Below are 17,500 nucleotides of genomic sequence, written 5' to 3'. Positions count from 1 at the left end.
TGAGCCTTTCGCGGTTTCACCTTAATTTGGCTTGTACTGAGACATGCATGGCTTAATCTTTGAGACAAGCATATGACTACTGGCAGGATCAACCAGGGAACTGCGTGCTTATACGATCGGTCCACGAGATTGCCGGTATGGCCAAACCCGTTCGCCTCTCGTCATGTGGCACTAGCCATGTCGATTGACTTCGACTAGCGCCGCACATCAGTAAGTGCAAGTCCTCGACGAAACGACGTAACAGCCCCCAGTCAGCATGAGACTCAAGCTATATATACATCATCATCATCTCGGACAAAACACCGATCAAAAATGAGAAAGTTTCTAGAAACAATCCCTCGCCAAGGCGTCCATATATAATACGAACCCCCGGCTATCAACTAATTTCTTATACACATTCCATCTCGACCCTTCGCTATACATGTGAATATAACGACACGGTGATTCGAGATTCAACAATATTTGTCGCTCGGAACGAATTGAGTGGTTGCAAATTTTTTGTGAACATAACCCGCAACGGGCAGAGGATCACGATTTTAAGGTTGGTCGCTTAAAGGCCATTCGACTACAAAGAGACGAAGCGGACCGCGACCTCGCTGCATGAGGTTGACGAAAGCGACCCAAGATGCGAAAGCCGAAACCAACACACCTTGCCAGTACCCAAACGCCGAGGTCGGATTCGGGTCTACCACTTACCAACTGAATATCATCCTAAAAAGAACTCCAAACAGTCTAGGACAGGACCCATTCTCCACCCCTTCTATATATGTCAGGAGAACCCCGGATTCCCCTCCAGACACGATTTAGCAAACTTTTCCCGATCGATCCGACCCACCGAGGCCGTTTCGACCGTTCGCCGCGCCTACTAGAGCTGATTTCTTCGGACTCCGATCAGAAAATCCGCCGATGCATGTCGTTAACACCTAGCCCGCCTCGTCCGACCGACCGAGGCCGTTTCGACCGTTCGCCGCGCCTACTAGAGCTGATTTCTTCGGACTCCGATCAGAAAATCCGCCGATGCATGTCGTTAACACCTAGTCCGCCTCGTCCGATCGATCTAGGCCGTCTCGATCCACCCATCGCGCATCGAAAGTCGCATCTCTCGAACTCCGATCCGGAAATCGGCCGATGCATCACGTTAACTATTTCTTATATATCTAATATAATATACATGGAGACGGTAAGAATTCTTTTAATCGAAGATATACATATACTTCTCATCAATATCCAAAAGCTTATCGAAAAATAAATTACTCAACTTTTACGTGAAGAATCGTTCACCCAAACCTTATCCCCTATATATGTCAGGAGAACCCAAGGTTCCCCTCCAGACACGATTTAGCAAACTTTTCCCGATCGATCCGACCCACCGAGGCCGTCTCGACCGTCCGCTGCGCCTACTAGGGCCGATTTCTTCGGACTCCGATCAGAAAATATACCGATGCATGTCGTTAACACCTAGTCCGCCTCGTCCGATCTATCTAAACAGTCTCGACGCACCCAACACTCTTTCAAAGTCGGATTACTCGGACTCAATCTGAAAATGGACCGATGCATGACGTCAACACTTAGCCCGCCTCGTCTGATCTATCTAAGCCATCTCGACCCACCCAACACGCCTTCCAAGTCGGATCACTCGGACTTCGATCTGAAAATCTCCGGACTCATTTTTATGAATATCCCCAGTCAGTAAGAACGTTATTTCGCCAATATATACCAACAATAAACCATATTCCAATAGCTGAACCAAAAATATAATTCCCGATCCAAACGTTCTGCATCGCCCAACGCGACCACCTTCCCTATATATGTCAGGAGAGCACAGGGTTCCCCTCCAGACAACACTTACGCTCTATCCCCGACTCTCGGTCGATCGATAGGCCAGGTCAGCGGTGTCTGTTTCGGCCGAAGCTCGGACTTTGGTCAAAATGTTCCGATACAAAATTTGAACCAAGATAGATACAGATATGATTCCTTCTTAAATATACGTTGATTATCGAACAGAATATGGTAAATATTTTGCGATGACCGAGGATTTCATGAATTTTTTTTTTTTTTCAAAAAAATTTTCTGTTATCGGAATTTCCTCAAATTTCATTTGGTTGCCTCCTAATGCTTATTAAAAATGATAATCAACAATCAGAATCATTATTTATCATTTATTTCAATTTTTATAATGAAAAACGTTCACGTCCTTTCGCGCCTCTCGATCGTCGTTTACGTGATGCATCGGTCAGCCCTAGTTTACGTGGTGCATCGGTATGATCGAGTTTACGTTCTGCATCGGTGTGATCTAGTTTACGTTGTGCATCGGTAAGATCGAGATTACGTGGTGCATCGGTAAGATCGAGTTCACGTTCTGCATCGGTCTGCCTGAGTTTACGTGGTGCATCGGTATGATCGAGTTTACGTTCTGCATCGGTGTGATCTAGTTTACGTTGTGCATCGGTAAGATCGAGATTACGTGAAGCATCGGTATGATCGAGTTTACGTTCTGCATCGGTCTGGACTCTGAGATATATTTTCGACGTGAAAATGTTCCGATACATCTTTTGAACCAGGATAGTTAGAGAGATGATTTTTTCTGGGATGTACGTTGATTGGGGAATGGATTGTGGGAAATAACTTGCCATGACCGAGGTGTTCTCGAATTTTTTTTTTTTTTCGAAAAATATTTTCTGATTTTGGATTTCACTCAAATTTGATTTCGTTGCCTTCTAATGTGTTCTAAAAGAGTAAATCAGTAATCAGAATCGAAAAATATTTTTCGGATTTTTTTTTTTTTGAAAAAAAATTTTCTGATTTTGGAATTTCCTCAAATTTGATTTGGTTGCCTTCTAATGTGTTTTTAAAGCGTAAATCAGTAATCAGAATAAATATTCATTGTCGACTTTAATTTTTATAAGGAAAAATGTTCACGTCCTTAAACGCCTCCCCATCATTAGCCCGAGTCCAAGTCGATGTCAGTCCCGAGCGGACGGTGTCAGATACTACCTATCGCCCCGGTCTGGACTTGGCGAGGTATTTCGACGTGAAATGTTCCGATACAACTTTTCAACCAGGATAGTTAGAGAGATGATTTCTTCTATGTTGTACGTTGATTGTGGAATGGATTGTGGGAAATAACTTGCCATGACCCAGGTGTTCTTGAATTTTTTTTTTTTTCGAAAAAAATTTTCTGATCTTGAAATTTCCTCAAATCTGATTGCGTTGCCTTCTAATGTGTACTAAAAGAGTAAATCAGTAATCAGAATCAATATTCATTGTCGACTTTAATTTTTATAAGGAAAAATGTTCACGTCCTTAAACGCCTCTCCATCGTTACCCCGACTCCAAGACGATGTTAGACCGGAGCGGACGGTGTCAAATGCGACCGATCTCCCCGGTCTGGACTTAGCGAGATATTCCGACGTGAAATGTTCCGATACAAAAATTTAACTGTGATAGTTAGAGAGATGGTTCCTTTTGTGTTTTACGTTGATTGTGTAATAAAATATGGAAATAAACTTGAGATGACCGAGGTCTTCTGGGATTTTTTTTTTTTTTCGAAAAATATTTTTCGATTTCGGAAATCCCTCAAATTTCATTGAGATATGTCCAAATGTGTTCTTAAAGCTTAAATCAACAATCAGAATTAATATCCAAAAGTTATTTCATTTTTTATAAGGAAAAACGTTCACGTCCTTTCCGCTCCCAAAAAGTGAGATATCATAGAAAATATCGCAATATTTGTTGTTTACGGCCATACCACGCTGAAATTGCCAGTTCTCGTCAGAACACTGAAGCCAAGCAGCGTCGGGCGCGGTTAGTACTTGGATGGGTGACCGCTTGGGAACACCGCGTGCTGTAAGCTTTTTTTTTACGTTCTGCATCGGTCTGCCGAGATAACGTGGTGCATCGGTATGATCGAGTTTACGTGGTGCATCGGTAAGATCCAATTCACGTTCTGCATCGGTAAGATCCAGTTCACGTGGTGCATCGGTAAGATCGAGATTACGTGGTGCATCGGTAAGATCGAGTTTACGTGGTGCATCGGTAAGATCCAATTCACGTTCTGCATCGGTAAGATCCAGTTCACGTGGTGCATCGGTAAGATTGAGATTACGTGGTGCATCGGTAAGATCGAGTTTACGTGGTGCATCGGTAAGATCCAATTCACGTTCTGCATCGGTAAGATCCAGTTCACGTGGTGCATCGGTAAGATTGAGATTACGTGGTGCATCGGTAAGATCGAGTTTACGTGGTGCATCGGTAAGATCCAATTCACGTTCTGCATCGGTAAGATTGAAATTACGTGGTGCATCGGTAAGATCGAGTTTACGTGGTGCATCGGTAAGATCCAATTCACGTTCTGCATCGGTAAGATCCAGTTCACGTGGAGCATCGGTAAGATTGAGATTACGTGGTGCATCGGTAAGATCGAGTTCACGTGGTGCATCGGTTTGGACTTAGAGATATATTTTCGACGTGAAAATGTTCCGATACAACTTTTGAACCAGGATAGTTAGAGAGATGATTTTTTCTGGGATGTACGTTGATTGGGGAATGGATTGTGGGAAATAACTTGCCATGACCGAGGTGTCCTCGAATTTTTTTTTTTTTCGAAAAAAATTTTCTGATTGTGGAATTTTCTCAAATTTGATTTGGTTGCCTCCTAATGTGTTCTAAAAGAGTAAATCAGTAATCAGAATCGAAAAATATTTTTCGGATTTTTTTTTTTTTGAAAAAAAATTTTCTGATTTTGGAATTTCCTCAAATTTGATTTGGTTGCCTTCTAATGTGTTTTTAAAGCGTAAATCAGTAATCAGAATCAATATTCATTGTCGACTTTAATTTTTATAAGGAAAAATGTTCACGTCCTTAAACGCCTCCCCATCATCAGCCCGAGTCCAAGTCGATGTCAGTCCCGAGCGGACGGTGTCAGATACTACCTATCGCCGAGGTCTGGACTTGGCGAGATATTACGACGTGAAATGTTCCGATACAACTTTTGAACCAGGATAGTTAGAGAGATGATTCCTTCTATGTTGTACGTTGATTGTGGAATGAAATACGGAAAATAACTCGCCATGACCGAGGTGATTACGATTTTTTTTTTTTTTCGAAAAAAATTTTCTGATCGTGGAATTTTCTCAAATTTGATTTGGTTGCCTCCTTATATGTTCTAATAGCGATAATCAAAAATCAGAATCAAAATCCATGATCGGGTTTGATTTTTATAAGGAATAATGTTCACGTCCTTTTTTCAACCCCGACTCATTGACGATGTTAGAACCGAGCCGGCGGTGTCAGATACGACCGATCGCCCCGGTCCCGATCGTCATTTACGTTCTGCATCGGTCTGCCCTTGTTTACGTGGTGCATCGGTAAGATCGAGATTACGTGATGCATCGGTAAGATTGAGATTACGTGGTGCATCGGTAAGATCCAATTCACGTTCTGCATCGGTAAGATCCAGTTCACGTGGTGCATCGGTAAGATGGAGATTACGTGGTGCATCGGTAAGATCGAGATTACGTGGTGCATCGGTAAGATCTACTTTACGTTCTGCATCGGTCTGCCCTTGTTTACGTGGTGCATCGGTAAGATCGAGTTTACGTGGTGCATCGGTAAGATCCAATTCACGTTCTGCATCGGTAAGATCCACTTTACGTTCTGCATCGGTCTGCCCTAGTTTACGTGGTGCATCGGTTTGGACTTAGAGATATATTTTCGACGTGAAAATGTTCCGATACAACTTTTGAACCAGGATAGTTAGAGAGATGATTTTTTCTGGGATGTACGTTGATTGGGGAATGGATTGTGGGAAATAACTTGCCATGACCGAGGTGTCCTCGAATTTTTTTTTTTTTCGAAAAAAATTTTCTGATTGTGGAATTTTCTCAAATTTGATTTGGTTGCCTCCTAATGTGTTCTAAAAGAGTAAATCAGTAATCAGAATCGAAAAATATTTTTCGGATTTTTTTTTTTTTGAAAAAAAATTTTCTGATTTTGGAATTTCCTCAAATTTGATTTGGTTGCCTTCTAATGTGTTCTTAAAGCGTAAATCAGTAATCAGAATCAATATTCATTGTCGACTTTAATTTTTATAAGGAAAAATGTTCACGTCCTTAAACGCCTCCCCATCATCAGCCCGAGTCCAAGTCGATGTCAGTCCCGAGCGGACGGTGTCAGATACTACCTATCGCCGAGGTCTGGACTTGGCGAGATATTACGACGTGAAATGTTCCGATACAACTTTTGAACCAGGATAGTTAGAGAGATGATTTCTTCTATGTTGTACGTTGATTGTGGAATGAAATACGGAAAATAACTCGCCATGACCGAGGTGATTACGATTTTTTTTTTTTTTCGAAAAAAATTTTCTGATCGTGGAATTTTCTCAAATTTGATTTGGTTGCCTCCTTATATGTTCTAATAGCGATAATCAACAATCAGAATCAAAATCCATGATCGGGTTTGATTTTTATAAGGAATAATGTTCACGTCCTTTTTTCAACCCCGACTCATTGACGATGTTAGAACCGAGCCGGCGGTGTCAGATACGACCGATCGCCCCGGTCCCGATCGTCATTTACGTTGTGCATCGGTCTGCCCTAGTTTACGTGGTGCATCGGTAAGATCGAGATTACGTGGTGCATCGGTAAGATGGAGATTACGTGGTGCATCGGTAAGATCCAATTCACGTTCTGCATCGGTAAGATCCAGTTCACGTGGTGCATCGGTAAGATGGAGATTACGTGGTGCATCGGTAAGATCGAGATTACGTGGTGCATCGGTAAGATCTACTTTACGTTCTGCATCGGTCTGCCCTTGTTTACGTGGTGCATCGGTAAGATCGAGTTTACGTGGTGCATCGGTAAGATCCAATTCACGTTCTGCATCGGTAAGATCCAATTCACGTTCTGCATCGGTCTGCCCTAGTTTACGTGGTGCATCGGTTTGGACTTAGAGATATAATTTCGACGTGAAAATGTTCCGATACAACTTTTGAACCAGGATAGTTAGAGAGATGATTTTTTCTGGGATGTACGTTGATTGGGGAATGGATTGTGGGAAATAACTTGCCATGACCGAGGTGTCCTCGAATTTTTTTTTTTTTCGAAAAAAATTTTCTGATTGTGGAATTTTCTCAAATTTGATTTGGTTGCCTCCTAATGTGTTCTAAAAGAGTAAATCAGTAATCAGAATCGAAAAATATTTTTCGGATTTTTTTTTTTTTGAAAAAAAATTTTCTGATTTTGGAATTTCCTCAAATTTGATTTGGTTGCCTTCTAATGTGTTTTTAAAGCGTAAATCAGTAATCAGAATCAATATTCATTGTCGACTTTAATTTTTATAAGGAAAAATGTTCACGTCCTTAAACGCCTCCCCATCATCAGCCCGAGTCCAAGTCGATGTCAGTCCCGAGCGGACGGTGTCAGATACTACCTATCGCCGAGGTCTGGACTTGGCGAGATATTACGACGTGAAATGTTCCGATACAACTTTTGAACCAGGATAGCTAGAGAGATGATTCCTTCTATGTTGTACGTTGATTGTGGAATGAAATACGGAAAATAACTCGCCATGACCGAGGTGATTACGATTTTTTTTTTTTTTCGAAAAAAATTTTCTGATCGTGGAATTTTCTCAAATTTGATTTGGTTGCCTCCTTATATGTTCTAATAGCGATAATCAACAATCAGAATCAAAATCCATGATCGGGTTTGATTTTTATAAGGAAAAATGTTCACGTCCTTTTTTCAACCCCGACTCATTGACGATGTTAGAACCGAGCCGGCGGTGTCAGATACGACCGATCGCCCCGGTCCCGATCGTCATTTACGTTGTGCATCGGTCTGCCCTTGTTTACGTGGTGCATCGGTAAGATCGAGATTACGTGATGCATCGGTAAGATTGAGATTACGTGGTGCATCGGTAAGATCCAATTCACGTTCTGCATCGGTAAGATCCAGTTCACGTGGTGCATCGGTAAGATGGAGATTACGTGGTGCATCGGTAAGATCGAGATTACGTGGTGCATCGGTAAGATCTACTTTACGTTCTGCATCGGTCTGCCCTTGTTTACGTGGTGCATCGGTAAGATCGAGTTTACGTGGTGCATCGGTAAGATCCAATTCACGTTCTGCATCGGTAAGATCTACTTTACGTTCTGCATCGGTCTGCCCTAGTTTACGTGGTGCATCGGTTTGGACTTAGAGATATATTTTCGACGTGAAAATGTTCCGATACAACTTTTGAACCAGGATAGTTAGAGAGATGATTTTTTCTGGGATGTACGTTGATTGGGGAATGGATTGTGGGAAATAACTTGCCATGACCGAGGTGTCCTCGAATTTTTTTTTTTTTCGAAAAAAATTTTCTGATTGTGGAATTTTCTCAAATTTGATTTGGTTGCCTCCTAATGTGTTCTTAAAGAGTAAATCAGTAATCAGAATCGAAAAATATTTTTCGGATTTTTTTTTTTTTGAAAAAAAATTTTCTGATTTTGGAATTTCCTCAAATTTGATTTGGTTGCCTTCTAATGTGTTTTTAAAGCGTAAATCAGTAATCAGAATCAATATTCATTGTCGACTTTAATTTTTATAAGGAAAAATGTTCACGTCCTTAAACGCCTCCCCATCATCAGCCCGAGTCCAAGTCGATGTCAGTCCCGAGCGGACGGTGTCAGATACTACCTATCGCCGAGGTCTGGACTTGGCGAGATATTACGACGTGAAATGTTCCGATACAACTTTTGAACCAGGATAGTTAGAGAGATGATTCCTTCTATGTTGTACGTTGATTGTGGAATGAAATACGGAAAATAACTCGCCATGACCGAGGTGATTACGATTTTTTTTTTTTTTCGAAAAAAATTTTCTGATCGTGGAATTTTCTCAAATTTGATTTGGTTGCCTCCTTATATGTTCTAATAGCGATAATCAAAAATCAGAATCAAAATCCATGATCGGGTTTGATTTTTATAAGGAATAATGTTCACGTCCTTTTTTCAACCCCGACTCATTGACGATGTTAGAACCGAGCCGGCGGTGTCAGATACGACCGATCGCCCCGGTCCCGATCGTCATTTACGTTGTGCATCGGTCTGCCCTAGTTTACGTGGTGCATCGGTAAGATCGAGATTACGTGATGCATCGGTAAGATTGAGATTACGTGGTGCATCGGTAAGATCCAATTCACGTTCTGCATCGGTAAGATCCAGTTCACGTGGTGCATCGGTAAGATGGAGATTACGTGGTGCATCGGTAAGATCGAGATTACGTGGTGCATCGGTAAGATCTACTTTACGTTCTGCATCGGTCTGCCCTTGTTTACGTGGTGCATCGGTAAGATCCAATTCACGTTCTGCATCGGTAAGATCCAGTTTACGTTCTGCATCGGTCTGCCCTAGTTTACGTGGTGCATCGGTTTGGACTTAGAGATATATTTTCGACGTGAAAATGTTCCGATACAACTTTTGAACCAGGATAGTTAGAGAGATGATTTTTTCTGGGATGTACGTTGATTGGGGAATGGATTGTGGGAAATAACTTGCCATGACCGAGGTGTCCTCGAATTTTTTTTTTTTTCGAAAAAAATTTTCTGATTGTGGAATTTTCTCAAATTTGATTTGGTTGCCTCCTAATGTGTTCTAAAAGAGTAAATCAGTAATCAGAATCGAAAAATATTTTTCGGATTTTTTTTTTTTTGAAAAAAAATTTTCTGATTTTGGAATTTCCTCAAATTTGATTTGGTTGCCTTCTAATGTGTTCTAAAAGAGTAAATCAGTAATCAGAATCAATATTCATTGTCGACTTTAATTTTTATAAGGAAAAATGTTCACGTCCTTAAACGCCTCCCCATCATCAGCCCGAGTCCAAGTCGATGTCAGTCCCGAGCGGACGGTGTCAGATACTACCTATCGCCGAGGTCTGGACTTGGCGAGATATTACGACGTGAAATGTTCCGATACAACTTTTGAACCAGGATAGTTAGAGAGATGATTCCTTCTATGTTGTACGTTGATTGTGGAATGAAATACGGAAAATAACTCGCCATGACCGAGGTGATTACGATTTTTTTTTTTTTTCGAAAAAAATTTTCTGATCGTGGAATTTTCTCAAATTTGATTTGGTTGCCTCCTTATAATATGTTCTAATAGCGATAATCAACAATCAGAATCAAAATCCATGATCGGGTTTGATTTTTATAAGGAATAATGTTCACGTCCTTTTTTCAACCCCGACTCATTGACGATGTTAGAACCGAGCCGGCGGTGTCAGATACGACCGATCGCCCCGGTCCCGATCGTCATTTACGTTGTGCATCGGTCTGCCCTAGTTTACGTGGTGCATCGGTAAGATCGAGATTACGTGATGCATCGGTAAGATTGAGATTACGTGGTGCATCGGTAAGATCCAATTCACGTTCTGCATCGGTAAGATCCAGTTCACGTGGTGCATCGGTAAGATGGAGATTACGTGGTGCATCGGTAAGATCGAGATTACGTGGTGCATCGGTAAGATCTACTTTACGTTCTGCATCGGTCTGCCCTTGTTTACGTGGTGCATCGGTAAGATCGAGTTTACGTGGTGCATCGGTAAGATCCAATTCACGTTCTGCATCGGTAAGATCCACTTTACGTTCTGCATCGGTCTGCCCTAGTTTACGTGGTGCATCGGTTTGGACTTAGAGATATATTTTCGACGTGAAAATGTTCCGATACAACTTTTGAACCAGGATAGTTAGAGAGATGATTTTTTCTGGGATGTACGTTGATTGGGGAATGGATTGTGGGAAATAACTTGCCATGACCGAGGTGTCCTCGAATTTTTTTTTTTTTCGAAAAAAATTTTCTGATTGTGGAATTTTCTCAAATTTGATTTGGTTGCCTCCTAATGTGTTCTAAAAGAGTAAATCAGTAATCAGAATCGAAAAATATTTTTCGGATTTTTTTTTTTTTGAAAAAAAATTTTCTGATTTTGGAATTTCCTCAAATTTGATTTGGTTGCCTTCTAATGTGTTTTTAAAGCGTAAATCAGTAATCAGAATCAATATTCATTGTCGACTTTAATTTTTATAAGGAAAAATGTTCACGTCCTTAAACGCCTCCCCATCATCAGCCCGAGTCCAAGTCGATGTCAGTCCCGAGCGGACGGTGTCAGATACTACCTATCGCCGAGGTCTGGACTTGGCGAGATATTACGACGTGAAATGTTCCGATACAACTTTTGAACCAGGATAGTTAGAGAGATGATTCCTTCTATGTTGTACGTTGATTGTGGAATGAAATACGGAAAATAACTCGCCATGACCGAGGTGATTACGATTTTTTTTTTTTTCGAAAAAAATTTTCTGATCGTGGAATTTTCTCAAATTTGATTTGGTTGCCTCCTTATATGTTCTAATAGCGATAATCAACAATCAGAATCAAAATCCATGATCGGGTTTGATTTTTATAAGGAATAATGTTCACGTCCTTTTTTCAACCCCGACTCATTGACGATGTTAGAACCGAGCCGGCGGTGTCAGATACGACCGATCGCCCCGGTCCCGATCGTCATTTACGTTGTGCATCGGTCTGCCCTAGTTTACGTGGTGCATCGGTAAGATCGAGATTACGTGATGCATCGGTAAGATTGAGATTACGTGGTGCATCGGTAAGATCCAATTCACGTTCTGCATCGGTAAGATCCAGTTCACGTGGTGCATCGGTAAGATGGAGATTACGTGGTGCATCGGTAAGATCGAGATTACGTGGTGCATCGGTAAGATCTACTTTACGTTCTGCATCGGTCTGCCCTTGTTTACGTGGTGCATCGGTAAGATCGAGTTTACGTGGTGCATCGGTAAGATCCAATTCACGTTCTGCATCGGTAAGATCCACTTTACGTTCTGCATCGGTCTGCCCTAGTTTACGTGGTGCATCGGTTTGGACTTAGAGATATATTTTCGACGTGAAAATGTTCCGATACAACTTTTGAACCAGGATAGTTAGAGAGATGATTTTTTCTTGGATGTACGTTGATTGGGGAATGGATTGTGGGAAATAACTTGCCATGACCGAGGTGTCCTCGAATTTTTTTTTTTTTCGAAAAAAATTTTCTGATTGTGGAATTTTCTCAAATTTGATTTGGTTGCCTCCTAATGTGTTCTAAAAGAGTAAATCAGTAATCAGAATCGAAAAATATTTTTCGGATTTTTTTTTTTTTGAAAAAAAATTTTCTGATTTTGGAATTTCCTCAAATTTGATTTGGTTGCCTTCTAATGTGTTTTTAAAGCGTAAATCAGTAATCAGAATCAATATTCATTGTCGACTTTAATTTTTATAAGGAAAAATGTTCACGTCCTTAAACGCCTCCCCATCATCAGCCCGAGTCCAAGTCGATGTCAGTCCCGAGCGGACGGTGTCAGATACTACCTATCGCCGAGGTCTGGACTTGGCGAGATATTACGACGTGAAATGTTCCGATACAACTTTTGAACCAGGATAGTTAGAGAGATGATTCCTTCTATGTTGTACGTTGATTGTGGAATGAAATACGGAAAATAACTCGCCATGACCGAGGTGATTACGATTTTTTTTTTTTTTCGAAAAAAATTTTCTGATCGTGGAATTTTCTCAAATTTGATTTGGTTGCCTCCTTATATGTTCTAATAGCGATAATCAACAATCAGAATCAAAATCCATGATCGGGTTTGATTTTTATAAGGAATAATGTTCACGTCCTTTTTTCAACCCCGACTCATTGACGATGTTAGAACCGAGCCGGCGGTGTCAGATACGACCGATCGCCCCGGTCCCGATCGTCATTTACGTTGTGCATCGGTCTGCCCTAGTTTACGTGGTGCATCGGTAAGATCGAGATTACGTGATGCATCGGTAAGATTGAGATTACGTGGTGCATCGGTAAGATCCAATTCACGTTCTGCATCGGTAAGATCCAGTTCACGTGGTGCATCGGTAAGATGGAGATTACGTGGTGCATCGGTAAGATCGAGATTACGTGGTGCATCGGTAAGATCTACTTTACGTTCTGCATCGGTCTGCCCTTGTTTACGTGGTGCATCGGTAAGATCGAGTTTACGTGGTGCATCGGTAAGATCCAATTCACGTTCTGCATCGGTAAGATCCACTTTACGTTCTGCATCGGTCTGCCCTAGTTTACGTGGTGCATCGGTTTGGACTTAGAGATATATTTTCGACGTGAAAATGTTCCGATACAACTTTTGAACCAGGATAGTTAGAGAGATGATTTTTTCTGGGATGTACGTTGATTGGGGAATGGATTGTGGGAAATAACTTGCCATGACCGAGGTGTCCTCGAATTTTTTTTTTTTTCGAAAAAAATTTTCTGATTGTGGAATTTTCTCAAATTTGATTTGGTTGCCTCCTAATGTGTTCTAAAAGAGTAAATCAGTAAACAGAATCGAAAAATATTTTTCGGATTTTTTTTTTTTTGAAAAAAAATTTTCTGATTTTGGAATTTCCTCAAATTTGATTTGGTTGCCTTCTAATGTGTTTTTAAAGCGTAAATCAGTAATCAGAATCAATATTCATTGTCGACTTTAATTTTTATAAGGAAAAATGTTCACGTCCTTAAACGCCTCCCCATCATCAGCCCGAGTCCAAGTCGATGTCAGTCCCGAGCGGACGGTGTCAGATACTACCTATCGCCGAGGTCTGGACTTGGCGAGATATTACGACGTGAAATGTTCCGATACAACTTTTGAACCAGGATAGTTAGAGAGATGATTCCTTCTATGTTGTACGTTGATTGTGGAATGAAATACGGAAAATAACTCGCCATGACCGAGGTGATTACGTTTTTTTTTTTTTTTCGAAAAAAATTTTCTGATCGTGGAATTTTCTCAAATTTGATTTGGTTGCCTCCTTATATGTTCTAATAGCGATAATCAACAATCAGAATCAAAATCCATGATCGGGTTTGATTTTTATAAGGAATAATGTTCACGTCCTTTTTTCAACCCCGACTCATTGACGATGTTAGAACCGAGCCGGCGGTGTCAGATACGACCGATCGCCCCGGTCCCGATCGTCATTTACGTTGTGCATCGGTCTGCCCTAGTTTACGTGGTGCATCGGTAAGATCGAGATTACGTGATGCATCGGTAAGATTGAGATTACGTGGTGCATCGGTAAGATCCAATTCACGTTCTGCATCGGTAAGATCCAGTTCACGTGGTGCATCGGTAAGATGGAGATTACGTGGTGCATCGGTAAGATCGAGATTACGTGGTGCATCGGTAAGATCTACTTTACGTTCTGCATCGGTCTGCCCTTGTTTACGTGGTGCATCGGTAAGATCGAGTTTACGTGGTGCATCGGTAAGATCCAATTCACGTTCTGCATCGGTAAGATCCACTTTACGTTCTGCATCGGTCTGCCCTAGTTTACGTGGTGCATCGGTTTGGACTTAGAGATATATTTTCGACGTGAAAATGTTCCGATACAACTTTTGAACCAGGATAGTTAGAGAGATGATTTTTTCTGGGATGTACGTTGATTGGGGAATGGATTGTGGGAAATAACTTGCCATGACCGAGGTGTCCTCGAATTTTTTTTTTTTTCGAAAAAAATTTTCTGATTGTGGAATTTTCTCAAATTTGATTTGGTTGCCTCCTAATGTGTTCTAAAAGAGTAAATCAGTAATCAGAATCGAAAAATATTTTTCGGATTTTTTTTTTTTTGAAAAAAAATTTTCTGATTTTGGAATTTCCTCAAATTTGATTTGGTTGCCTTCTAATGTGTTTTTAAAGCGTAAATCAGTAATCAGAATCAATATTCATTGTCGACTTTAATTTTTATAAGGAAAAATGTTCACGTCCTTAAACGCCTCCCCATCATCAGCCCGAGTCCAAGTCGATGTCAGTCCCGAGCGGACGGTGTCAGATACTACCTATCGCCGAGGTCTGGACTTGGCGAGATATTACGACGTGAAATGTTCCGATACAACTTTTGAACCAGGATAGTTAGAGAGATGATTCCTTCTATGTTGTACGTTGATTGTGGAATGAAATACGGAAAATAACTCGCCATGACCGAGGTGATTACGATTTTTTTTTTTTTTCGAAAAAAATTTTCTGATCGTGGAATTTTCTCAAATTTGATTTGGTTGCCTCCTTATATGTTCTAATAGTGATAATCAACAATCAGAATCAAAATCCATGATCGGGTTTGATTTTTATAAGGAATAATGTTCACGTCCTTTTTTCAACCCCGACTCATTGACGATGTTAGAACCGAGCTGGCGGTGTCAGATACGACCGATCGCCCCGGTCCCGATCGTCATTTACGTGGTGCATCGGTCTGGACTTAGAGATATATTTTCGACGTGAAAATGTTCCGATACAACTTTTGAACCAGGATAGTTAGAGAGATGATTTTTTCTGGGATGTACGTTGATCGGGAAATGGTTTGTGGGAAATAACTTGCCATGACCGAGGTGTTCTCGAATTTTTTTTTTTTTTTCGAAAAAAATTTTCTGATTGTGGAATTTTCTCAAATTTGATTTGGTTGCCTCCTTATATGTTCTAATAGCGATAATCAACAATCAGAATCAAAATCCATGATCGGGTTTGATTTTTATAAGGAATAATGTTCACGTCCTTTTTTCAACCCCGACTCATTGACGATGTTAGAACCGAGCCGGCGGTGTCAGATACGACCGATCGCCCCGGTCCCGATCGTCATTTACGTTGTGCATCGGTCTGCCCTAGTTTACGTGGTGCATCGGTAAGATCGAGATTACGTGATGCATCGGTAAGATTGAGATTACGTGGTGCATCGGTAAGATCCAATTCACGTTCTGCATCGGTAAGATCCAGTTCACGTGGTGCATCGGTAAGATGGAGATTACGTGGTGCATCGGTAAGATCGAGATTACGTGGTGCATCGGTAAGATCTACTTTACGTTCTGCATCGGTCTGCCCTTGTTTACGTGGTGCATCGGTAAGATCGAGTTTACGTGGTGCATCGGTAAGATCCAATTCACGTTCTGCATCGGTAAGATCCACTTTACGTTCTGCATCGGTCTGCCCTAGTTTACGTGGTGCATCGGTTTGGACTTAGAGATATATTTTCGACGTGAAAATGTTCCGATACAACTTTTGAACCAGGATAGTTAGAGAGATGATTTTTTCTGGGATGTACGTTGATTGGGGAATGGATTGTGGGAAATAACTTGCCATGACCGAGGTGTCCTCGAATTTTTTTTTTTTTCGAAAAAAATTTTCTGATTGTGGAATTTTCTCAAATTTGATTTGGTTGCCTCCTAATGTGTTCTAAAAGAGTAAATCAGTAATCAGAATCGAAAAATATTTTTCGGATTTTTTTTTTTTTGAAAAAAAATTTTCTGATTTTGGAATTTCCTCAAATTTGATTTGGTTGCCTCCTAATGTGTTTTTAAAGCGTAAATCAGTAATCAGAATCAATATTCATTGTCGACTTTAATTTTTATAAGGAAAAATGTTCACGTCCTTAAACGCCTCCCCATCATCAGCCCGAGTCCAAGTCGATGTCAGTCCCGAGCGGACGGTGTCAGATACTACCTATCGCCGAGGTCTGGACTTGGCGAGATATTACGACGTGAAATGTTCCGATACAACTTTTGAACCAGGATAGTTAGAGAGATGATTCCTTCTATGTTGTACGTTGATTGTGGAATGAAATACGGAAAATAACTCGCCATGACCGAGGTGATTACGATTTTTTTTTTTTTTCGAAAAAAATTTTCTGATCGTGGAATTTTCTCAAATTTGATTTGGTTGCCTCCTTATATGTTCTAATAGCGATAATCAACAATCAGAATCAAAATCCATGATCGGGTTTGATTTTTATAAGGAATAATGTTCACGTCCTTTTTTCAACCCCGACTCATTGACGATGTTAGAACCGAGCCGGCGGTGTCAGATACGACCGATCGCCCCGGTCCCGATCGTCATTTACGTTGTGCATCGGTCTGCCCTAGTTTACGTGGTGCATCGGTAAGATCGAGATTACGTGATGCATCGGTAAGATTGAGATTACGTGGTGCATCGGTAAGATCCAATTCACGTTCTGCATCGGTAAGATCCAGTTCACGTGGTGCATCGGTAAGATGGAGATTACGTGGTGCATCGGTAAGATCGAGATTACGTGGTGCATCGGTAAGATCTACTTTACGTTCTGCATCGGTCTGCCCTTGTTTACGTGGTGCATCGGTAAGATCGAGTTTACGTGGTGCATCGGTAAGATCCAATTCACGTTCTGCATCGGTAAGATCCACTTTACGTTCTGCATCGGTCTGCCCTAGTTTACGTGGTGCATCGGTTTGGACTTAGAGATATATTTTCGACGTGAAAATGTTCCGATACAACTTTTGAACCAGGATAGTTAGAGAGATGATTTTTTCTGGGATGTACGTTGATTGGGGAATGGATTGTGGGAAATAACTTGCCATGACCGAGGTGTCCTCGAATTTTTTTTTTTTTCGAAAAAAAATTTTCTGATTGT

The 17,500-nt window shown here is 41.0% G+C and overlaps 2 non-coding genes across 2 annotated transcripts in view; one reads left to right on the top strand and one right to left on the bottom strand.

Annotated features, from left to right (window-relative positions):
- The window catches only part of LOC123687259, a 1,906-nt gene extending 1,807 nt beyond the window's left edge, over window positions 1–99 (bottom strand). Inside the window, exon 1 of the ribosomal RNA XR_006748994.1 lies at window positions 1–99. This exon is cut by the window's left edge and continues 1,807 nt beyond it. This is a non-coding gene — a ribosomal RNA (small subunit ribosomal RNA).
- Window positions 100–3,734: 3,635 nt separating this feature from the next.
- LOC123688470 lies at window positions 3,735–3,853 on the top strand. Its single transcript, XR_006749987.1, has one exon. It is a non-coding gene; the product is annotated as a 5S ribosomal RNA (ribosomal RNA).
- Window positions 3,854–17,500: the final 13,647 nt, after the last annotated feature.

This window comes from Harmonia axyridis, chromosome X (genome assembly GCF_914767665.1).
Source record: "Harmonia axyridis chromosome X, icHarAxyr1.1, whole genome shotgun sequence".
Lineage (NCBI taxonomy): Eukaryota > Metazoa > Arthropoda > Insecta > Coleoptera > Coccinellidae > Harmonia > Harmonia axyridis.
This window is presented reverse-complemented; position numbering and strand designations above follow the sequence as displayed.